The following is a 23,628-nucleotide window of genomic DNA, read 5'->3' as shown; positions in this document are numbered from 1 at the left end:
CATGAATACTTTTGGAGAACACCACAAGTGCTGGCAGCTCCCTCAGCGTACATACCACTTCAGTGTGTCTCCAGCACCGATATGTGGCTTTGTCTGACTTCAGCTGTGACTCTGATATTTCAAATGCTTTGCTCTTCCTCGCTGTCTAGCAACACTGCCAAATCTACCACACCGCACAACCACATGGCACCTCTGGGGTGCTGACATCTGTCTTTGTCCTTTAATTGTATCTCGAGATCTGCTATCATCAGAAGCTTTAATGATTGCAAACACTAGCACGAGGCATAAATAAGCAGAGCGGGACAACTGCTGCAAAAATAGTTGTAAGAGAACACGCTGGAATTTGCTAAGTGAGTTTGTTCTGAGCGTGTTCACATCTGCTCTATTTGATTTTCAGCAATAGCAAAGGAGTTTAGGGGTAACCACTATCACGAGTGCTCAGAAGTGTCAGCACATCTCTGAATTTCATATTCATTAATGTGAGCATCCTCCCCTGAAAACGGAGGAGGAATCCTGTTAGGGATTCCCATCTGATCCCAGGTGGGAGACATGACTTGTGGCTTCCATCTCCAGCAATAAGAAACTGTTAGGGCTCCTTTGTACCAGATGCCTGGTGACCAAGCGCACGCTCACAAGCATTCAACAGGCCAAGGATCATTCTTGGAAAGTACTCACCAAACAACCTTACACAGTAAATGTATAAGCATGAGCTTCCCCCGGATAGGTGATGAGAAAGAGATCACTGCAGAGGGAAGGGCTGCTTCCCCACAAACCTTTATACAAGGCTGCAGGTTGTATGGGCTTGGTAGGTCAAGTTGCTGTCCTAGTTCCAACGAAGTGCCCTGTGTGCTTTTGTAATCATATGTGTGTATATAAAGGTGCACACACAGATGCAGGGACACACACATATCCATCACACTTGGCTAAAACATACCCAGTGCAGCAGGATCTTGACCGAGGACCTCAATGGCTTATCCTAGTACAAAACAATCCATGTCAGTGCAGCACCTTTGTCAGGGCAACCCAGTTCACTGCAAATATCCTACAGGTTTACTCCCTGTGAAAGGGGTAATGCCCTGTATAGTAGAAGGAAGGAGCTAGAAGAACCCACGGTCCTTCCTGACGAACCTTTTAGCGGGACATCACTACAGTGCGGCAAGGCTGTTTTATTATTGATAAAGTGAGCCAAGGAGTGAGGTGATCTCTGGGTTTATTTTCAAGGTAGAGACATTCTTACTTACTGTTACCTGCTCTGCTCTGCTCTGGGGCAACAAAAGACACTTGTAAGAAGCACCAAAGCCCACCATACCCTTTTCCTAAGCAACTGTTGCCCAAAAGCACCTGAAAAGGAGCACATCTTGTGTCAACAGCAGCAAAACATAATTTCATTTTTGGTGTTTTCCTCCATGGGCAATTACCGGTTTTCCCCTTCACTGCTTCTGGCAGTGATGATCTTGAAAAGAGAAGCCTCAAGGCTATCAAACAGGACTATAGGGGGCTGGGACGATTGGTGGAGGGAGCGGGAGTGCAGGTGGTGTTTTCGTCTATCCCTACGGGGGGAGGGAGAGGCACGGAGAGGACATGGAAAGCTCACGTGGTTAATAGGTGGCTCAGAGACTGGTGCCGGCACAGAAATTTTGGGTTTTTTCACCATGGGGAGCTTTACTCGGCACCCGGCCTGATGGCCTCAGATGGGTCCCTATCTCCAAGAGGAAAACGGATCCTAGGCCAGGAGCTGGCGGGGCTCATAGAGAGAGCTTTAAACTAGGCGAGAAGGGGGACGGGGCTCAAACAAGGCTTGTTGGAGCCGTGCCGGGGGAAACAATGGCTAGGCTGGGGAAGAAGGCGATGGCCCAGCTGAAGTGCATCTACACTAATGCACGCAGCATGGGTAACAAACAGGAGGAGCTGGAAGCCATCGTGCAGCAGGAAGGCTACGACTTGGTTGCCATCACGGAGACGTGGTGGGACCGCTCCCATGACTGGAGTGCTGCAATGCCTGGCTATCGGCTCTTCAGGAGGGACAGGCAGCACAGAGGGGGTGGTGGCGTGGCTCTCTACATTAGAGAATCTTTTGATGTTGTGGAACTCCAGGCTGGGAATGATAAGGTTGAATCCCTGTGGGTTAGGATCCGTGGGAAGGCCGGCAAGGCTAGCGTCCTGGTCGGGGTCTGTTATAGACCGCCGAACCAGGATGAGGAGACGGATGAGGAGTTTTATAGGCAACTGACAGAAGTTGCAAAATCGTCGGCGCTTGTCCTCGTGGGGGACTTCAACTTCCCGGATATATCCTGGAAACACAACACGGCACGGAGAAAGCAGTCTAGGAGGTTTCTGGAGAGCGTGGGAGATAGCTTCCTGACGCAGCTGGTCAGTGAACCCACCAGGGGTGGTGCCCCGCTAGACCTTCTCTTCACAAACAGAGAAGGACTGGTGGGAGATGTGGTGGTCGGAAACTGTCTTGGACAGAGTGACCATGAAATGGTAAAGTTCTCTATTCTTGGCGAGGCCAGGAAGGGGACCAGTAAAACTGCTGTATTGGACTTCCGGAGGGCTGACTTTGAGCTGCTCAGGACGCTGGTTGGCCGGGTCCCTTGGGAGGCGGTTCTGAAGGGCAGAGGAGTCCAGGAAGGCTGGGCGCTCCTCAAGAAGGAAATCTTAACGGCACAGGAGCGGTCTGTCCCCACGTGCCCAAAGACGAGCCGGCGTGGAAGAAGACCGGCCTGGCTCAACAGAGAGTTGAGGCTTGTGCTTAGCAGAAAAAAGAGGGTTTATAATCTTTGGAAAAAAGGGCGGGCCGCTGAGGAGGACTACAAGGATGTAGCGAGGCTGTGCAGGGAGAAAATTAGAAAGGCCAAAGCTCATCTGGAGCTCAACCTGGCTACTGCCGTTAAAGACAACAAAAAATCCTTTTACAAATATATCAATGCGAAACGGAGGACTAAGGAGAATCTCCATCCTTTACTGGATGCGAGGGGAAACCTAGTTACTAAGGATGAGGAAAAGGCTGAGGTGCTTAATGCCGCCTTTGCCTCAGTCTTTAGCGGCAATACCGGTTGTTCTCTGGATACCCAGTGCCCTGAGCTGGCGGAAGGGGATGGGGAGCAGGATGTGGCCTTTGCTATTCATGAGGAAATGGTTGGCGACCTGCTAAGGAGCTTGGATGTGCGCAAGTCGATGGGGCCGGATGGGATGCACCCGAGGGTACTGAAAGAACTGGCGGAGGAGCTGGCCGAGCCGCTTTCCATCATTTATCGGCAGTCCTGGCTATCGGGGGAGGTCCCAGTTGACTGGCGGCTAGCCAATGTGACGCCCATCTATAAGAAGGGCCGGAGGGCAGACCCGGGGAACTATAGGCCTGTCAGTTTGACCTCAGTGCCAGGAAAGCTCATGGAGCAGATTATCTTGAGGGTCATCACGCGGCACTTGCAGGGCGAGCAGGCGATCAGGCCCAGTCAGCATGGGTTTATGAAAGGCAGGTCCTGCTTGACGAACCTGATCTCCTTCTATGACAAAGCGCGCTTGGTGGATGAGGGAAGGGCTGTGGATGTGGTTTACCTTGACCTCAGTAAGGCTTTTGACACCGTTCCCCACAACATTCTCCTCAAGAAACTGGCTGCTCGGGGCTTGGACTGGCGTACGCTTCGCTGGGTTAGAAACTGGCTGGATAGCCGGGCCCAGAGAGTTGTGGTGAATGGAGTCAAATCTGGTTGGAGGCTGGTCACAAGTGGTGTCCCCCAGGGCTCGGTACTGGGGCCGGTCCTCTTTAATATCTTTATCGATGATCTGGATGAGGGCGTCCAGTGCACCCTCAGTAAGTTTGCAGATGACACCAAGCTAAGTGCGTGTGTCGATCTGCTCGAGGGCAGGAAGGCTCTGCAGGAGGATCTGGATAGGCTGGAGCGATGGGCTGAGGTCAACTGTATGAAGTTCAATAAGGCCAAGTGCCGGGTCCTGCACCTGGGGCGCAACAACCCCAAGCAGAACTACAGGCTGGGAGATGAGTGGCTGGAAAGCTGCCTGGCCGAGAAGGACCTGGGAGTATTGGTTGATAGTCGGCTGAATATGAGCCAGCAGTGTGCTCAGGTGGCCAAGAAGGCCAACAGCATCCTGGCCTGTATAAGAAGCAGTGTGGCCAGCAGGTCTAGGGAGGTGATTGTCCCCCTGTACTCGGCTCTGGTGAGGCCACACCTCGAGTACTGTGTTCAGTTTTGGGCCCCTCGCTACAGGAAGGACATGGACGTGCTCGAGCGAGTCCAGAGAAGGGCGACCAAGCTGGTGAGGGGTCTGGAGAACAAGTCTTACGAGGAGCGGCTGAGGGAGCTGGGCTTGTTCAGCCTGGAAAAAAGGAGGCTCAGGGGCGACCTTATCGCTCTCTACAGTTACCTTAAAGGAAGCTGTAGTGAGGTGGGGGTTGGTCTGTTCTCCCACGTGCCTGGTGACAGGACGAGGGGGAATGGGCGAAAGTTGCGACAGGGGAGTTTTAGGTTGGATGTTAGGAAGTACTTCTTTACCGAAAGGGTTATTAAGCATTGGAACGGGCTGCCCAGGGAGGTGGTGGAGTCGCCATCCCTGGAGGTCTTTAAAAGACGTTTAGATGTACAGCTTAGTGATATGGTTTAGTGGAGTACTTAGTGTTAGGTCGGAGGTTGGACTCGATGATCTTGAGGTCTCTTCCAACCTAGAAATCTGTGTCTGTGTCTGTGTCTGTGTCTGCTTCCATCATACACAGACACTGACTCAGCAGCCTAAAGCAGGCCTTTAGCTCCCTGGGAAGTTCAAAGGTTCGGAGCAGTGCTGCAAGTACTGGGATGCCTAGAGGAAGGCTGGCCTTATGATGAAGAAGTTGATTTGGACTTCAGAAGGTCTAGGTTCAGCTTTGTGTTCCTATGACACTGTCTGAGCCACCAGGAAGCTACTTTAGCCAAGTGGCTAAGCATATGCTTAACAGCAAAGAGTAATTAAAAAAAATGAGGAAAGGAGAACGTTAGAATTAAAGGCATGTCAGAGTCTCCCTTCTGGAAGAACAAGAGCACTTTGAACCATTCTCAGAAATAAAGCAAAACCAAACATCAGTTCTAAACAGGTCATCAAACTCCAGCCCAGCAAAGAGAAGTCTTTCAATCTATTTTGGTTGGACTCCAACCCCTGGGACCATACTGGGAGAGCAACGAGACCCACGGATGTTGTATGATCTTCCATTTTACAGCACGTGAAATAAAAGTGGTGTTGCTGTGAGGGCATACACTGCCCCATACATCTAGTGCATCATCATGGAGGGACATCCTCACATCTCAACAGGAGTAGAAAGTGCTGGGCTGATTCTCCCTTGCGTCGCTCTGGCTTGAGAAGAAGAGCAGAAGAGAAACATTGCTGGGAGATAGAAGCAAAATCTTCCCCATCAGAAAGAAGCAAAAGTGAATATGCCTGGAAACTAGGAATTAAACACATTGTAGTCAGAGGTGGGTTTCCAGCATTTTCCAGAAATAGTCATCAGGGCTTTAGATTACTGGCTGGCAGCCACAAGGCCCCTGAACTGAAGAGAGGCCAATTTCTTGACCTGCCGGCTTCAATGCAAAGACAGTCTGTGCTCTCTGATACCTTATCCAAACGATGTGGGCAAACCAGCGCTGTACGTGTGTACCGTGCGTGTCTAATCCCACAGGCAAACTAGGCTTTCTGTTAAAGGCCATTTGCAGGACCTACTGATTTTATTTTTAAAATACCAGTGACCAAACAGAGTATGGAGAAATAAAACTGAAGAACTGGGTCATAAAAAAAAAAGGGAGAAGAGGGACTTTTAGTAGAATTACCTAAATTCATTTGAAGAAGGAAGAAGAGAAACTGCAGAAAGGCAGCACATCTGAGGACATCCCATGCTTCACTCTCTCTTGTGTATGACGGGACCTTGGGTGCACGGGGTGCTCACCCACTTGGGCAGAAGGGTTTGCAACGTCAGACCCCTGAGGATAAGCAGGAAGACAGAACAGGAGAGAAAAGCGATATGGGAAAGAAGTGAAAACCAAGAAGGCAAATTCAGTCTGGGCAGAGGGCCAAGGCAAGGCCAAGTGCAATTCTAGAAAACGGGACCGAAGCCAAAGGCACCAAGGTGTCACAACAGGCAGCGCGGCTCTGCAAAGACGATCCAGAATGGTACAGCCGGCAGGTGCACAGCATCACCCAGCCACGAAGAGATATGGGCTTAAAACTTGGCGTTTGAGCATAGGGCTCAAGACGAAGGGTATAAAACGTCGATTTCTACCTGTGTCGCAACCACAGTTAGGGTAACACCGGTGTTTCAGTCTGCCCCCCGGGCAGGCTGGTGTTGCACTTTGAGGCATAGAAAGCAAAACAGCCCCGTTGCAGCAGTTTCCCCGAGGACCTCTTTGTTCCCCTGGTTGCGCCCTACATTCCTGCTTGTTCCATCTCTGCCCTCTGACTCTGCTGCCTTTTCCCACCCTCTGTACACACACTCGATATGGTAACAAGCCTAGAATTAGGTATTGTATGCAAATGACACCGCACCCCAATTCAAAGAAATACAGCAAAGAGCAAACGTGTGATGCTATTTATAGAAGTCATACAGCCTATAAACACTCCTCACAAAGAGCCAGCATTGAGCTAACGGCATGGCTGCCAAAAACAGCCATCTACCCTTTCTCTAGTGGCCCTCAGCAAGTCATTTTCCCTCCCATCTCTCTTTCCCCATGCAGCAGTTAGGTGCAGAGGCAAGGCAGGGCAGGAAATCTTGCTGCCTGTCCACTTCAGACCAAGCTAAGCATGCGAAGGACAGAGGTAGGGCTGCGCAGGTTTGGGACTTGAGGGACTGCAAGGAGAAAATCAAGTGGATTAAGACACATAATTGGAGAGCGGAGCATAAAATGAGAAGGCAAAGAGGACTTAGAGCCACTGAGTACCGACTTGGGTCAGGGATAGTGGATCCAAACCCTGACCCAAAGCACAAAACCACAACAACTCCTTTTTCAGAGGCTCCCCTGGAAGCCACCAAGAGCCCAAGACGAGACCACCACAGAGGAGGAACCATGAAAGGGATGGCACAACTAGATCACTTCCATTGTGTTTTCTGATAGGTAGGCCTACTCAAAGCAGGTGTCTGAATGTATTTACAGTGCTGAGAATGGCTACACCTGGAGGCAACACCACAGTCACCAGAAAATTGGAGACCTAACTGGTCTGTCTGTGCCTGCAGGAGCACAGCTCTGCTCTTTCAGAGGTAGCTCCCCATCCACTCTCAACCTTTTTTAGGATATAAAAAATTTACTATAGTAGCATCATCCATTCCCTTTCCACACAGGATCACCCTGCCCTGTTGGTCAAAAACTCACCCAAAATAGCAAAACTCCAAGTCCAGTCTGCAAACAAACCAAACCAAAACAAAACGTAACAAAACAAAACATAACAAAACAAACCACCACAGGTAATGGGCAAAACTATGAAAGCATTTTTTAACAAAAATAAATAAATAAAAGCAGGGCTTTGGTTTCTATTCTGTTGCTGGACACATGTAAATGCTGCACTTGTTAATTTCTGACTCTTCCCAGCTACAGAAGTCCCAAAGGACTTTGTCTCCGCAGGGTGAGCAGCTCCATGTCTCCCATGGCAGAGGGCACACATGGTGATCTGGCTCGCGTTACTGAGCAGGATCAGATGATAGGTGAAGATCCATGATGCCGAGCAGCAGGTGCAGCTGGTCAGCAGCTCACAGGTCAAAGCCTTTTCCTTCTGTCTGAAAATCCTCCTGCACCTTTTGTTTCTGAATTAAGTAGGGGCTCTTCCTTCTCCAAAGACTCTTAGTGCTGCCAAGCTTTATGCATTTACACATCTCTGAATGGACGTGATTTTAGCACAGGGCATCGGCACCGTATGTTTCAGCTCGCATACACTTGTTATAACCAAATGTTTTGTAAAATTGTTCATTTTACTGTGCCATGAGAGATGATTACTCTGCCTCAAAAACTCTGCCTCAGAGCCCTGAGTCTTAGGAAATGCAGATTGTCACCCTTTGCTGCCTTTGTATGCTGTTAGATTTTCTCCAAGTAATTTTATGCTACTCAGACACCTAATGACCTAAGTGGTCCCAGGAAAGGGGAATTGGCTTCCTCTTTGAAAAGCCTGGTGTTTATCTGTAATTTAGCTTACCTGACTTGTTTAAAGTGTTATCAGAATGCACCCACCTACTTTCTTTTATTCATTTTCACTTGATATCCAAGATTTGCTTGAATTGAGAATGTCTAAAGCCTCAGGCATGATCCTGGGTGTTCTCCAGTCTTAAATGCCACTGCTTAAAGAGTTAAAGATCTAGATGGCTGCACTAAGAGGATGATAAACTAATCACTCAGTCACTGCTGGTGAGCCTGGTGTCATTTACTGAAACATGGAATGCATTTAACAATGTAAGAGAAACTCCATGCAGTGCAAAAGCCAAAGATGATTGTTAGATTGTCAAGGTTTACTTTGGAGAAAGTCCTCAGTCTAATTACCTACGTTTAAGCAACAGAAGTATTTTTCCACTCATTGAAGAAGTTAGCATTTTCCTTTCAAGCCAATGTGATTTTTCTAATGTGACTAAGGACCGCAGATTCTGTTCAGAGGACTATAGAAATTTAAGACAGGGACTGGGCTTCTCACAGTAAAAAATAACTCTTCTAGGGGACGAGTAAGAAATGTGTCCTATCATAATCTTAGGAAAAGTAGATATCATAATTACAGTACTATGACTAAACATTTACCTATTGATTTGTATCTTCTAGTTCTGCAAAACAGCTTGAAAGAAAAGGACAGCTCTCAGCACTCAACAGAAATAGTTTTCTTTTTATTTAAAAGCCAGGCTCTGTTTTGGTGTTAGAAGAAGGAAATGCTTCAAATCATTTTCCTTGCAGTCTCTGAACCATGAAGGAAAAGAAAGACCAGGTCCAACTTTTTGGTTTTGCATTTCAGAGTTTGGAAAACATTGTTGTTGTTTTTTTTTTTTCTCTAGCTTTAAAATGGGTCTCAGTTAAAGATCAAAATATCAAATATGAATAAAACATCAAAGGAATTTTGGGGGCTCAGCCACTAAGCAGCCAAGCTGCAAATATCAATTTTTTATCTTTTGTTCTATTAAACTTAATTTAGAACGTTATAACTCCATTGTGCTACGCAGCTGGTACAGGAGCCCTTCTCACCATACCAAATCCCAGAGCTACTGTCAGTGGATACAACCAAAAGTCTTTCATTGATGAGGAAGTAAGGCCTGGGGTGACAGAAGATATTCTTCCAGAGTAAAATGAAGGTGTCACCATGGCACATCTTGGCAGATAAGTGCCAGTTTGACCTGGCAATAATAGGCAATGCAGGGACATGGGTTTTGCATGGGTTTAACCATTCTCCAGAGACTCTGGATGGGTACTCTGATGTTGCTGTAGCACATCCTTGCAGACCTGTGTCAATTTGACCTAGCAAACACAAGTAATAATAGAAAATGAAGCAATATCAGCTTAGCAGAGCTAACTGCTTACCAGTTCTCCAGAGACTCGAGATGGGCACTCTGCTTGCTTGCTTGAGCAAAGCTTTTCCCATGGCTCTGGTAGTGCAACCCAGATGCCTTCCTCCGAAGAGGCAGAAGCACATACGTTATAATCAAATCTACCTTCATGACGTGCCTGCAAAGGTGGTACAGGATCACTTTCCCCACTGGGTTATGGCTGATGGCTCAGGTGGATCTGCTGATGTTGGGGGCAGTCTCTGCAGAAGTAAGGAAAGCTTCAGCCTGAACCATGGGATCAAAATTCAGGTGGAAATTCAGCAGATCAAATGCAGAAATCTACAGCATCCTCTCATCCTGAAATAAACATCAAAAATAGATCAAAATGCTCTTGAAAGGTGGCTATTTCCCTGCATGCCTAAAAAGGGAAACCAAATGAATACTCAGGTGTTGCTCTCTACACTGTAGAGATCTAAAGGCAAAAAAAAGACGAATGCTATTCAAAGGAACCTGCTGTTCCTGTTGTATAAACCTTTCCCTCTACACAGAGACAACGTTCATGCTAGGAACTGTCTCACTAGCCTCACTGCACTTCATGAGAGAAGGAGAGCAAACACTTTCAGATCAACAGGACCAATAAATGGTTCTACTGACAAGAACTGGGAAACTTTGAAATGCACTCACAGCTCCAGAGACCATAATCACTACTGCAAACTATTTCTACCTTGCCTATATATGCATGCATTTTAAGAGTTGAAAAACTGCCGCTCTAGTACTTCTCAGCAGCTAATAAAAATCCTTGTTAGCAACATCTGGATACAAGATAAGGGAACCTTGCAAAGAAACATGAGGTATTCAACAAGTTTCTGCACTGGGTTCATCATCGGTCCTCTGAGGACCATGCTCCCATGTCCACTGAGGTGTTGGGGTGTTTTTCCATTGACTTCACTGGGCTCTGAACCAAGACCTAAAGCCTCCCTGCTGTGTTTTGGACATTTATTTGTGTTTGATCTGTAATAAGATCTTTCATTTTTCTTATTTCTGTAAAAACAAATAAAGCCACAGTGCAGGAAAGCAACTAAACACGTGCTTATCTTTAAGCATATCCCTAAACCTAGTCACTTAAAGTCCTTAAATCCTATGGATCCCGGAGAAAGAAAAGCACATGCTTAAAATTAAACGCGTGCTTAGGGGCTTTGCTAATTAATGATAGCCCCATGTCTTACAGGGCCCTAAGCACATTTTAAAGCATCTGGGGTTTTAGGGCCCATATGGGAAAAGTTGCATGGAAACCATCTCAGAAGTACAACTTTTAGTATTTTATCTAATGCTGGAAGCCTGTCTTTATGAAAGGTGACTGCTATTAGACTGATTCTGTTACGGTACCATTTACAACTGGTTAAGAGAAGTGGTGTTGCTTGGATATTTGTAAAACCAAGACTGTCTAAAACCAGAACCTTTTCTTGGCTATTACTACAATACAGTTCCACCACGATGGCCAAACTCATCACAGCAAAACTGCTTTTTGGAATGTGTTTACTGGCATCTCACGAGCAAATGCGTCTCACTATTTTGTCACAATATTGTCCCTGGCCTCCTTCACTTTGCTTAGAGGAAGCACTCGGGCATCCTCTCGAGTCTGGCTTTTGGAAGATAAGCGAGCCTTTGCCATTGGATCAGACAGCGAAAGGAAGACCGGTCCCAGTAATCTGCAAGGAGCAAAAAGCATTTTCTCTTCACCACACCTTGTTTATTTTGGACCTCTGCTAAAGAATTTTAGAACTCTCAGCTATCTTGATCACAGATAGGGCCTCAAATTTAACAACTTTGACAGGTCAAATCAGTGTCGTCTCTGGTGAGAGAACATCTGGGAAGTTTCTTTACAAAACAGTCCTTTCCATACAGTTTTGCCTAAGAACTACTTGCCCTTTCTACTGATTACTTCACATTCACATAGGTACCACACACCAACACAAAACAACACAAAACCTTTTGTACCAACACAAAACCTTTTGCCTTTACAGCATCATCTATGCAAGGACCATGACCTGCCCTTCCGTCACTTCTATACTCCATCTCCTTACCTTTTAACATATCTTCTTGAACTTCTTTTTCAAGACCCATCAGCACACTCCGCTTTAAGATGCTCTTGGCCCTCCATCTCTTTCTATAAAATTTTATGCTGTCCCACGTTTATACGTTCATTGTTCTGCGAGCTGAACAATGAGGCCATGTTTCCATGTCTATTAACAAGGAATCTGGATCAGATGTTAGCACACACAATTCAAGTTAGCCAAAGCATGCAGTCTGGTGCTCCTGCTGGCTTTACTACTTATACAGACTGGGAAAAGAAAGACAGGTGATATCTGAGCCCAGCATAAAGCCTTCAGAATAATTTTTTTAAAGAAAAGTGATTGTTTGAATGCTTCACATCATGTGGCTGCACTGTCTTTGATCTGAGACTAGATTTACCACAGCTTCACACTTACCTTTGAGTAAAAGGCTGAGTCAATGCATCACTCATCCCATGCACCAAGAACAAAAGGATGCTGGGCTTCAACTGCCTAGAAGCATTAACAGTATAGGACTCCACAATGCAGGATCTAAATAAACACATAAAATAGCTTCAGTCCAGCCGATAATGCTTTGGAGGACAAAAAGGAGTATAAGCACAGGAAACTTTTTATGGATCCTTCTGCAGCCCTGTTTTCACGTTAGCAGTGGTAGTCTCCTAACTCCTTGCTTCTTCAGCGTCAGACTCAGCTTACAAGGACTCTACAGAGAGATGAAACTTTCCTACGATGATCCTAGTGATGATCCAGTTTTAAACTGCCTTTTGAGGACCACCTACATCACTTGTTGGAGAACAAGGATTGGTACCGCTGCAGACAAGTGGATTTCAGACAGTCTGTGTGATGGACATAAAATACAGGTAAAAATTCCCTCACTCCGGTATCTTTCCCGATGCTTTTCCACAGACCACTTTCCGTACAACCTGTGGAAATGAAATAGTCTTTCTTCTGGTAGCAGACATGTAGAAGATTTTCCCAAGGAAACGTGGGGAAAAAATTTTGTTCGGTGTACTTCCTAATCCCAAAGAAGAACGGACGGCTGTGCTCTGAACAGACCTCAGCAAATTCACTTCTTTCACCACCAGATTCCTGTTCCCTACGCTAACTCTAACCTCTCTGTTTCCCTTCCTTTCTGCACAAGATTGATTCACAGAATTTGATTTAAAGGATGTTTATTTCCATAACAAAAATGATCAGGGGTCTAGAAAACATGACCTATGAGGAAAGATTGAAAGAATTGGGTTTGTTTAGTCTAGAGAAGAAAAGACTGAGGGGGAGACATGATAACAGCCTTCAACTATGTAAAAGGTTGTTGCAGATAGGAAGGTAATAAATTGTTCTTCATGTCCACTGGGTATAAGACAAGAAATAATGGGTTTAAATTGCAGCAAGGAGGATTTAGGTCAAACATTAGACACATTTCCTAAGAGGAAGGACAGGTGAGCACTGGAGTAAATTAGTCGGGGAGCTGCAGACTCTGTCACTGTTGAGGCAGATTTGCCAGGAATGGCTCAGACCTGGCAAATCCTGCCTTGGGGTAGAGGGATAGATGATCTCCCAAGGTCCCCTCTGGCACATTTCCTACTAGCGTATATTTGTAAGAGCCAATGTCCTCACAAGTACCTTTGTTCCGTGGTAGGGAAAGAAAAAAATCTTTCTTGAACACTCCCAGAGATTTTTGCTGCTGGTTTGATCTGTAGCAGCAGTGCACTTGAAGACGTCCACAGTTATTTCTATCTAGACAATTAATTAAAGGATGATTTTTGCAGACCTATCCCCTGCACATGTTTTCTCTTACAGTTCATGCTATAAAATGACACTTCTGCACCCCATTCAAAAGCTTTTTTCCAGATAAGAGATGCGGGACTCCCAGACAAACAGATCCTGTCCTGTCTGGGAGCGATGCCTGCAGATGCAGGCAGCATGAACAGATTCTGACTGAGGGGGCTTTGTCCACCTCAGATCCTCAGGTCTCCTATCCACAGCCACACACATCACTCCCCATGCACTGTTCAAAATGAGAGCTTTGCAGGAAATGCACGGACTACAACATCCACAGAGCACTTGACAGATGAGGTCCCTCACTCTCCTCCTGATGGGTGATTCAATCCCACAGCGCACAAACAGGGTTTGGATTTTGAAACCCAGCTCTCTCAGCACCAGTTGTGCCAGCCCAGCCAGTTCACTCCCACTGCAAAGGACAATGGAATTGCTTTAAAAATGCATCACAACTTCTTGCCATTGCAAGCAATCCTTTGCCATAAAAGCCATTTGCTGCCTCATCAGCACAAGCTATATTCAATATAGACAAACAAGGGGATGCTCCTCTGAATACTCAAGGGTTCAAGGCCATCATCCTCTTAGATATACAGCTGGAGGAATAAAACCCAGTGTGTCTGATCAATGAAGAAAATACAAATATAACTGTTCGATGGTGAAAGTAATCTCCATTTTACAGCCTCAAGCAAACCAAGATGGCTTTACAACCTAACAGAACATGGAAAGGTTAACAAATATGTTACAAAGAGAGACTCATTCATTTTCAGGTCTTTCTTTCCATCTTCCTTCCATTTATATTCTTCCAGAAACAGGGGCTGAGGCTAGGCACAGCAAGGGAAGCATTTTCTTTTGGTGTTAAACTTTAAGGAAGCAAAATAGTTCAGGATCCATTTAGGACTTTTTTGTGTCATCTGGAGAGCAAGACTAGCCAACCTGAGGCATCTTTTCTGCCATTTACACCCTGAGCAAGCTTTTGTGATTTCATTTTCTTCACTATTGCAATTTCTTTTCAAATGGCATTAAAATTAACTTACCTGTGGAAGTCTGGGTTGCTTTCTTATTTCAGGAAAACCACAACCATCACACTTCAGTCTGATTAAAACATTTCAACCAACCATCCCATTCACCAGAAAACACACTTCTGGTGTGATCAAGTCCAAATGTTTACTTGGGTCAAGTCAGTGAGCTTTCCATCCACAAAAAGGAAAAAAATCAGTAAAATGGAAGAATATTTGGGTAAATCTTGTTTAAATGTTCTGATTTTTCAGCCGAAATAAAGGTAACATAATTGCACTTTTCTAGTTGGAAAGTAATGCATGCACACACACATGCAACCCAACCAAAATAAGTGAAACATTTCTGGCCAATGAAACATCTAGTATGGTACCAAAAGATTTTTATTTTTTTAAGAGGACTTCTTCTATCCTTACTTCACACTATTAAGCATGTACAGACTTCAACGGCACACAACACCTCACAAAAGTTGTTTCTCCTTCAGGTTTCCAGTTCAGGTTCCTATGAAAAAGCAGTGATTCCTACAGGTCTTGCTACACGAGGTTGGTCTGATAACAGGGTTTGTCTCCCTCTGCTGGTGTTGTTTTAGCTTTTAGTATCTTGAATGGCTGGAAAAAACTAATAATATTTTCAGAAATATTTGAGAAATCCAGGAGATACTCCTCACTCAGTTCTCTAATTCCTAACTGTTGTTACTGAGACCACGTAGTGACTGAAGGTGCAATTAAATAAAGTCACATTGATACATCAATGCTGATTAGGAATTGGTATTTCTCACCTCACACTGGTTTAAGATTCTTTGTTTGCCATTGCTTAACATCCTTTTTGAATCAGAGGCTAAGAAGGTTATACCCTGGGGTATAACGTCTCCATCATCACCACCCAAGTCAGATGATAACCAAACAGGCACACCACAATGCGCATGGGTCTGTTTAAACCAGAGAGCCAGACTGAGGGCCTTAACTCAAGTTCATCTTCACATTTTCCCACGTTGTAAGAGGGACAGCTGAACTCCGTGCTCAGTTCATGCATGAATGGACAACGCTCTGCTCGTGGAAGCTGCCATCCTGGCTAGGCAGCACAAACAGCAAATAAAGACCAGAGATGAAATGCTAATCAGTTTAAGACAATATATTCCTGGTCCTGAAGTTGGACAGCTACTGTAGGTGATCCTAGTAACTGTAGGAGAACTAGGCCTCATAGCCATGAAGCAAATGCATTTTTGTTCAGGACTTGCTCCTTTCACTTTGGACTGATAACACTGTCAGCATTAAACAAAACTATTTCCTTCCACTGATGAAAAAGTGTGAGAATTGCAGGGATGGGTACCTACCATTTTGCCATCTAAAGCTCTGAAAGGCAAATCTCTTGCTATGTTCCTGAGCTATTAATTGCACCCCCTAGGTCCGTACCCACAGATTACCTGTTGTCTGCTGGATGTATTTGGCTGCTGAAGGACCTATCCCAGCGTGTCTCCCACCAAGGCACAAGCACACAGAGCAATCTGGCGGCACATCTAGGAGTCAGGGGAAGCTGATACGCAATACTGTGTATACATCATACGGTAGGATTCATCTTACCTAACTCTATCCATCTGAAAGACAAGCATCAGGTCTAAGTTAGCCATATTAGCTCCCTGAACAGTCAACAGTGACACGCGTTGCCAGAGGGCAACTTATTCCATGACTTTAAGCCACCTGTCTTTAGCGAGATAAACCCAACCCAAAGAAAACGTTATCACCTACATTTTTCACTTCAGAATAGAAGATCGTTGTCAGCCTTCCAGCCTGGCAAACAGGAGGCCCGTTCTGTTCTGTACTCATCATTCACCTGATGGACACATGAGGCTTTGCAGAAGGCAATGGAAATGCCCTGAATTACTTCAGTGGAAAAACTGGTCATTTGCCTGCGTCAGAACAACTACCAGTGGCTCCCTGGGTTGACCCCACAAAACATTTGCATCTATTTGTTTATGCAAAAGATATTTAAGGGAAAACTAGTCTGAGTATAGCTTCGATGGATCAAATCTATTGCTTTCATTGTGAAAACAGAATCCTCCTCAGAGCAGCTGCAGCTAAATCTCCTGTCTACGAAACAAAACATTACAGTTGCATGTTAAAAAAGTGATCACCAGAATGTTTATTTCATGGGCATAGGAATTAGGTGGGTATGTACAGTGTTAGTGCTTAAAGAACTCCCCCGTTACTTGTTTCACTAGTGATTCTAATGATGATTACCATTTAAGTCATGTGTCAGATCCTAATGTAGGCTGCATTTAGTTTTACATTTAAATGCATACACGCACATAAAAGCAGCCATCAGAGTGCCATTACATCAAGAATATAGCATTACATCAAGATTTATTTAACTGAATCCCCCATAATTAGGTCATAACATATGATTAAGCAGTTGTTAACTGTGTCATACGGAAATCTACAAAGGGAATGAAATATTTAAAACAGTAATAACATACCTATCCCGCTTTGCTATTTACGCACAGTTACATAAAAACATAGGAGCAACTCTTAATTACAAGGACAATTTATTTTGCTGACCTTTTTATTGGGACACATGCCAACCCCACTGGGTTGATTTGGTTGAATTTGCAGCAAAAATATGCAGTCCCCATTGTCGGAGCCTCTGCAGTCGTCTGCCCAGAGAAAGCAGAGCGCTTCGCACTAATTTACAGCCGTCACAACTGGTCAAGGGCAGCGGGGAAGTACACAAATTACAGTTAAAAATAGAGATGGCTTTCTGAAATCTCATTCTGGTGGCTTCTAAAGGTGAGGGGCCAGGAACACATACGTCTCATTCCGCGCTGCCTCCATTTTCGTCTTCTTACTTTTCCCCTTGGATCCTGAGCTCCACTTCAGTTTTGAACTTACATAGGAAGGCAGGAGGTTAAACCAAACTGCTAACTGTGTCTCTTCAAAACTGACATTTAATACAGGGTATAAATCACTGTGGGAGCCTGTTATTCCTTCAGGAATGCAATTACATAGGGTCAAATAAAACATGAAAGAACCCAACAAGTTTTAAAATGTAGTATGTTCTCAAAAGCAGGCAAGAAGGAATGCAAAGCAGTCCAAATATGCTAACATCCACATGTTGTCCTGTATGAGGGGGATTAGAAGGAAAGGTTTCTGTTCTTTAATGATTATGTTGTTAAGCATAGGTATGTATGCAGGTTCAGGGCTCTTGCTGAATACCAGTCCATTCAGGAGCTTTGGGCAGATTACTGTATTTATTTAAAGCAGGTGTCTTTTATGTATCTCATTATTTTAATTGCCACTGTAGCCCTATTTAAGATACCACTGCCATTTAGCACACAAATGGGATATGCAAAATGGACATTCACCTTTTCCTTCAAGGCTCTGGGCGCAGACCCTACCTGCCTTTCATGTGTACCTTAGCAGTGGCGTTGTTGGGAGAGAGACCATAGTATTGCAAAATTATCTCTTTGATAAGCAAATGCCTGCCTCGGCCCAATTTAGGCCACTTCAATCTCTTTCAGTTTCCTTGGCTCGCCTTTGAAACAATGATGGAGAATAACAGGCAAATACATAAATAAAACTTCGTGCAGCCTGTTAAAATCTGCACAAAAGACAGATTAAGCAGGTTCAGCACCTCCTATAAAATCACTCCCTGTCACCATTCAAGTTTCACTCCTAGTTCTCCAAGCACAGAATGAACCTCCGGCTTTTATATTTTAGTTACGTGGTTAAATAGCCTAGAAAGAAATGTTGTGTGGCTAGAGAGTCCAGCAAATTTTAAGGTCAACTTTTGCCACCATCAATTTCACTAGGCAGTATTTTACACCTTGAATAGTTAAAGTAAGCAAACTTTGAAGTTCCTTGAATTGAAAATCGGGGATTTATTGAAGGCAACAATTTTATCTGAAAGTCATTTTTTTCTGCCAAATGGGATTTTTTTTAATTCCAAATGAAAGATTTTATAGAAAAATAAAATTTTTAACATCTTAATTTGAGAATTGTTGGAAATGTTCCCTTTTCTCATTTCAAAAGGTGACTCCTCCCTAAGAAGGAGTAATTTTTAAAATGCATGTATATATGAGAAAGACTATTTCCCTTTTAAAAAGCCTTAAACTTTTAACTTGCTTTAACCTTGTTTTTAGATTTTGATTTTCACTTTTGAAAATAAAACTTTCACTTGTTGACCCTCTCCCTCTCTAAGCAAGTAACAAGTAATACTTTGACTCTTTTTTCTAAAAAAAAAATAAGTACATAAAAACATATATATGAAATAACTCACTACTCTTTTTTAACCAAGCAGAAGAAGTGAGAAAAAAATAAAAATTGAGGAAAAAAATAGGGGTTTCCTCCAGATCTTTAATTTTTTTTTCCTAAAGCAAATTTCCTAATGGAAATATAGTGGGGAATTTTTCCTATAAAGAACCCATAGCTCCAGCTAGCAGAGTCACTGATTTTACGTACATTAAGCGTGCCAGAATAAAACCTTAGATTTCTTTCATTTGTTTTACGGCAGCCCACTGCATTACAGTTACATGGGTCACCGGTCCTGCCAACACTTCCATATATTCTCCGAACAATGCCTGTGAATAAGGTTTAGCAGAACAAAGGCTTTGTTAAAGGCACAGATAGCTCTACTGCCTATTACAAAGATTATTAAATACTTCCTATTGTAAGAATATGGCTTTAGTTGCTTAAAACGTTGCCCTACTCCAGGCATGTGAGTGAAATAACTCATGCTAATCGTGTGCCTTAGGGTTGGTTTGTGTCGGGGAAAGAGTTTTTTCATTATTATTTTTTAATATCAGCCAGAGTGCCTCACCTGCTGCAGAGGAGGAGGTCTGGGAAACAAACACTGCTCAAGGGTTTTCTCAAATAATCTCTGAGCCCTTCAGTTTACAAAGTTCTGGGGTCTTAATTCTTTGCAACAAGGGTGTAAAAATTGCTAGCTAAGATTTATCTTCAGATAAAGAACAGACCTTTCACTTGTCTCGTGATAATGTCCCCAAATACAACCGAATTGCGAGTGTTTGCAAAACTGCAGCTTGTACTTCCAAACAAATTGAACAGTGTGACTGCACAGAGCCGGGGATCTACAGCACCACTTCCCAGGCAGAGAAAAGATTTGCAAAGAACAACTCTAGAGGAAAAAGAGAGAACTGGAATAGTGGATAGCAAAATACAAATTTCACTCCTAATCTGAGGTTGTCCTTCACATTTAGAGGATTCCCTGTTCTTAGTATTGCTGCTCAGAGAAATGTTCACAGTGAAAAAGCCCACACCGTCACAGAAAGCACCCCCAAAAGCTGAGGACACGCTGCTTTTGCTAGTTCAGGGCTGTCGCTGTCAGAGGTGCAGAGTTTGCGTGATGCTGATGACCTGGAGCACCATGTGAGACTCCAGTCCTGGTGCCTGTGGCACACTAAGAGCCTGCCACTCTGCTTCCACATGAAATAAGCCTGGAAGACAATAATAACCTGGCAAAAGTTTTGCCATTTATCATCCTCTCCAGAAAGTCACCATTCCTCCACCTGCGAAAAGTTATCTCCTTCAGGTTTAGTTTCTTGAGCTTTCCTCTGATGAAAAAAAACCTAAACCAACATACAAAGTTACAACGACTAGAGATAACATCCCCGCACTTCAGCGATAGCTCCAGTGTGTTCATACCGGGTTACAGACTCTCTTCATGTCTGCAGAAGCGTTGCCCTGGATCTCAGCCATTCTGTTTGCCAATTCGTGACAAAGATCCTTTCATAACGGATCCCAGCTCATCATCCAGAGAGGTCTGATGTCGAAGTAGGCTTATTACAGCCATGCTTTCAAATTAACATTGGTTTGCCTTCCTCGTGCAGCGTGTCCTGGAAAGGTAATAGTCTCTTCACATGCTTGACTTGCAGTATATGAAAACTGCAGATATTAAAACCCCTCTTTAGCAGGAAAGAGAAAGGCTTCCTTCTCTAGAGATGGAGCTAACAAAAACATGCTATGTACATTTTATCTATACCTGAAGCCTGTTTTAGCTAAACATCTACACACAATTTAGTGACAGTGGACATGCTGCTGAGATACTTACTACCTGACTGTAGAAAACCCCACATCCCCAGCGTGTCTCTAGACAATAAAGAAGTAAAAAAAAAAACAAAACGTGTCTGTACAAAGTTAAAGATCCATCTCTTTTAGCTGCATTTGGTACATCCCAGACTGTAGCAAGCCCTCAAGGAGAAATATAGAAGTCACTCACCCAAGCATAACTTAAATGCTGAATGTGCTTGAGCTGGGAGGAAGCAATGTCAATCCAGCTCTAAATACTGAAGGTTGTAACACATGGAGTTACAAATCTGATAATAAGATTTATTATACTGAAACCGGTAACTTAGAGAAAAGAAAAAGCAGTGCCTTTATCTAAGGAGGAAAAAAATGACTTGATCATATACGGGCTCACAACACCAGTATCAATATTATACAAAGCTTCAGAAGAAACACTGGGTAAAGGACAAAGAAAGCTATGGCAAAATGTGACATCAAACTTCAAGTCTGGGTATAACAACAACAGCCATTTGTGCCAACTCTATCCGAATACCAGGGAAACCCTTGATATGTTGCCACACAAAATGACTAGTTAAACCGGAGAAGATAGGGATAAGACAAGTGCTGTAAGGAGGATAATAAATAGGCTAAAATGGAGATGATAGCAAGTTGTACTGTCAGAACAGCTGAACTGAAGGGAGGTTACTGGAGGAATTCTCAATATCAGCCGTGGGATGTCTGCATTTAACACTGCCTCTACCAGTGTTGCTGCAAAATGCAGCATTTCTAACCAAATGTGCTAAGGCACAGAGTTAAAAGACATCATCAATACCAGGAAGAAGGGAACATCCTACGAAGTTCTCTAGTTTTCTAGTACTGCTGCCATGGCAGAGCCACCCTGTGTGGACACAGACAGCAAGTGGCTCATCAGGAGTCATTGCCATTGTGCAGGGCACTGGTGATTCCTCCTCAAGTCTTCTCTGCTCATTCCTATTTGAGTGAGATTAATTCAAACTGGGATACAAATGGAAAACAGGTGAAAATGCAGATCAGGGAACAGGAGAAACAACTAGGCAAGGGTCAGCTACAGCGGTCCGGCTTGGTGAATCAGGTGGCTCAAAGACTTGGAAGAGTCACCTCAGGGGACAGCCTCGTGACAGCAGAGGGATGGCGTGAATGAAAGGTCACTGCTGGCACCTGTGGCCAGGAATAAGGAGGGAATAAGGATTTCTGCAGATCATGGTAGCAGGGTTCACAAACAGCACCCCAAGAATAGCACCAGAAGTCTCAAGCTACAGCCTGATATAAAATAAGGTGCCTGCTCTCATCTATGGGCAGTTCAGCCAGCAGAAGGGCAAGCCATAATCTCAAAAACCTGATAAAAACAGCACTAGATGCAGGTTACTCAGCAGGAAGAGGAGAGTGTTGAAAGGAGGAACACGATCCAGCAAGCTCTTAGAGATGAGTATCTGTGCTCTGCTGATAAAGCTATGGCTCAAACTCTATTGCCCATTTCTTAAACACGTTGAGTGAGCACACATTTCGGAGTAACAATCAGATTCAAAAGGCACTGCACGTTAGATAGGATTTTCATGCCCTGGAAAGAAACCAGCGTTGAACTAGAACTGCCCCAGAGATCAGCAAACGCATGAATTACCAGGCACTGTCATCTTCAGATTTAAAACAAGGTTCTGATTTGGAAAATCCAGGTCAAATTCAGGATTTCCGAGTAAGTCACACACCATGTGTATTAGCAGTTATTGCGTATGCCAGATACAGCGTCTAAGCTGCAGGGGCAGATCCTGAGGTCTGTACTCGGTGCTTTATCTGTCTTATATCACTGGTAAAACTGGATTTTGATTAAGTATTATGCTAGGGATCCTCGCTCCGCTACGCACACACACGCATGCGTTTAGGCAGGCAGTCTCATAAACTTTAACTACATGCAGAAATTCCCATATTACCTCTTGGATGGGATCCAACACATGAAGGGCATGCTGGCGGATGATCAGTACCCGCCAGGTACAAAGCTTTCTCTTTTCTCCCTGGGTTGAGTGCTGTCATGATCTGCCCTATTGTCTTCGCAATAAAACTCATCAAATTCCACCAGGATAAAGTAACGCGCTGTAGCCCTTCTACCAACCTCCATCTGCTGTTTAAACCAGGCCAAGAAAACAACCAACAATGTCAACTCTTCATTCTGTTCCTCAGATCATCAACTCTCTGAAAATAACAAAATCTGAAAGGCATATGGACCTTCTCATAAAAACAACAAACACACAAACAAACCCTCAGATGAGTTTCCCAAGTCAGCAGGATTTGTCTGCTAATTATTACCGTGCAGAGGGTCCAACAATCCCAGAGCCAGGAATTCCCCAAGAAGAGGGCAGAGTTCTTCACCCCAAGCGGGACAGTTTGGGCAGGCTGAACTCCTTCATCTCTGGGGGGGGAATATGCAGGGGATTTAGCTCCCCAACCCAGCACAGCCACCGAGACCTAGAAGGCCAGAAGGGGACTTGTGGCGAGCAGTGAGAGCTGCTTTTACCCTTACCTTCCTGCCAGTGCCTCTCAGAGGTAGAAGCATGGGCTCTGTAGTGGCAGGGAACCCCACCCTGATTTGGGTGCCCTCCAGGAGGAGTTTTGACCTGTATGGGGAGAAATGCAGATAGATGAATGGTATCAGGTCTGGAATGCTAGGGAAAAAAAAAAAAGGGGGGGGGGGTTGAAGGGGAGCCTGTGGGTACTGACTATTTGGGCCCTGAAGTGTCCTCTCCCTCACCAGCCCTCTCTGCCCATTTGGAAAGGTTTCCATGGGGCATGGGAGAAAGGAGACAGGAACAACGCAAGGCTACAGCATCATACACAAACATGACCTTCCCCACAGACCTGCTGGGACCTGGTCTCTCCTCTTGGCAAAGGGCAGAGGGGAACGACGAGAACCAACACGGCAATTACCTTCAGCCAGCGGACCCCCACATCTCAGCTCAGAGCTGCTGCCAGCCCTCTCTTCCAGGGAGAGGATAGAGCTCACCTCCCCATCCAGAAAAAAAAAAAAAAAAGTAGCATCTGTGGGAGAAAGACATATGTCTGGCCTCCACCGTGAACCCTGCGCCTGGCAGGAGAAAGCGATGCCGATTCCAGCCCCAGCTTTTCATTCCTGTTGTAACAGTCATAAACGCCTGCTGAAACCTAAGAAGAACAAGACTGTAATCCTAATAAAACAACATTCTGGAACCCTGAAAACTAGATGGAGGCTTCTCAG

At 44.6% G+C, this 23,628-nt stretch overlaps 1 long non-coding RNA gene across 1 annotated transcript; it reads right to left on the bottom strand.

The window, feature by feature from the left end:
* Positions 1-12,050: 12,050 nt before the first annotated feature.
* LOC118250338 (uncharacterized) lies at positions 12,051-23,002 on the bottom strand. Its single transcript, XR_004779419.1, has 3 exons — positions 22,918-23,002; positions 22,704-22,806; positions 12,051-12,087 (listed from the first exon to the last, which is right to left on the bottom strand). It is a non-coding gene; the product is annotated as an uncharacterized LOC118250338 (long non-coding RNA).
* Between the last annotated feature and the right edge of the window lie 626 nt (positions 23,003-23,628).

This window comes from Cygnus atratus, chromosome 5, assembly GCF_013377495.2.
Source record: "Cygnus atratus isolate AKBS03 ecotype Queensland, Australia chromosome 5, CAtr_DNAZoo_HiC_assembly, whole genome shotgun sequence".
Lineage (NCBI taxonomy): Eukaryota > Metazoa > Chordata > Aves > Anseriformes > Anatidae > Cygnus > Cygnus atratus.
The sequence above is the reverse complement of the archived record's forward strand: the minus strand, read 5'-3'. Positions and strand labels throughout refer to the sequence as shown.